Source organism: Sinocyclocheilus rhinocerous, unplaced genomic scaffold, assembly GCF_001515625.1.
Source record: "Sinocyclocheilus rhinocerous isolate Xijiao unplaced genomic scaffold, SAMN03320098_v1.1 scaffold5236, whole genome shotgun sequence".
Lineage (NCBI taxonomy): Eukaryota > Metazoa > Chordata > Actinopteri > Cypriniformes > Cyprinidae > Sinocyclocheilus > Sinocyclocheilus rhinocerous.
Genome location: NW_015665840.1, coordinates 125,306 through 126,929, shown reverse-complemented (window position 1 = coordinate 126,929; position 1,624 = coordinate 125,306). Strand labels below are relative to the sequence as shown.

Sequence of the window (1,624 nt, the reverse complement as noted above, 5' to 3'; positions counted from 1 at the left end):
CACACACACACACACACACACTCACTCACTCACTCACTCACACACACACACACACACACGCTCTTGTTCTGCAGTGAATGCACAGCATGCATACATGCACCGAAAGGCCCTGCATGCATCAGATCTCAGATTCACTCAGAATGCATTATGTAATTGTCAGTATTCACGGCACAGTTGTGATGATGGTCTGAGGAAAGCATTCGCTAACAGACGGAAGCAGCGCTGCGTTACACTGACAGATCAACAAGCAACTTATCTGTGAGCTTACCGTTCACATGCTGGACGATCTCAGAAAAGCAGCAGCGTTAGCAGCTAATGTTAGCCCGAGAGCTAAGGCCAGTTCACTTTGATTCTCCTCACAGATGAACACACACACACACACACACACACACGCGCGCGCCCTTCCCTACAGCTCAGTGACGCGACGCTACCGTCATCACACACCAGCGCGCGCCCGCGACATTCCCGGGAAAACACCGAATTCCCTGCGCTCGAGAAGAGGAGGAGGAGGATGCTGGATCTTCCTCAGCGCCACACACGCAGCCCTGCAGCACTGCTGCACACACACACACACACACACACACACACACACAGAGAGACTCACCCGCGCAGCTGCATCACTGTCCGCGCGCGCGAGAAAACCCTGCAGGAGGAGATGAGGATGATGAAGATCATGAAGAAGAAGCGCCTCACCCTCCTGATTCTTTCCCTCACTCACTCACTCACTCAAGTCACCTTTATTTATATAGCGCTTTTTATATATACAGTATCTATCTATCTATCTATCTATCTGTCTGTCTGTCTGTCTGTCTGTCTGTATATATATACAGTATCTATCTATCTGTCTGTCTGTATGTATATATATACAGTATCTATCTATCTATCTATCTATCTATCTGTCTGTCTGTCTGTCTGTCTGTTTCTCTCTGTTTTCCATCTAACTGAATCTCTTGTTTGTTGTGCAGCAGCAGATGTAATTAGTAAATTGTGGGCATTTGAGTGTCAGTGTGTAATTAACATCCGCAAACGAAGCATCAGAGTGAAGAAACTCTTTTGTAAATGAATCAGTCTGATGGTCATTGTGAATTTCAGTTTTATTGCTTTAAGTTACTGCAGATTTACTGTGAATATTTACATGACTCCTCCCACTGACCTGTCAGCGTCCAGTGAGCATCAGCCATGATCTGACAGATGGACTCATGGGAAGCATTTACATTCACAAAATCATGATGGTCAACACACACACACACTTCATTACCTGAATGACACAAAGGCTTTAGGGGCTTTTCATCAGATAATTCTCCATGAGCTGTGTGTGTGTTTATCCACCATCAGATAATATGAGATTACACGTCTAAATCATTTGCAACATATTCAATAAAAATCTTTTTATAAATCATCAGAAAACCTCAAAGAAGGGATGATGGACAGTGACGGACTCTGAGATCGTAACAACGAAAGAGCAGCATCAGAGCTATTTCTGAACGCTGCTGTTTATTTTTATGTTGATTATATTTGCAGCTGAATTCCTGTCGGTTCACATGTGCTTCAGTCGCAGCGACCGCTGGGCATCTGTGCATAAAACATGTTTTGGCAACTGTTGCCACAGAGATGATGGGAAATA

At 44.7% G+C, this 1,624-nt stretch overlaps 1 pseudogene; it reads right to left on the bottom strand.

The window, feature by feature from the left end:
- Nucleotides 1–560, bottom strand: part of LOC107731597 (1-phosphatidylinositol 4,5-bisphosphate phosphodiesterase beta-4-like) — a 72,026-nt pseudogene extending 71,466 nt beyond the window's left edge.
- Between the last annotated feature and the right edge of the window lie 1,064 nt (nt 561–1,624).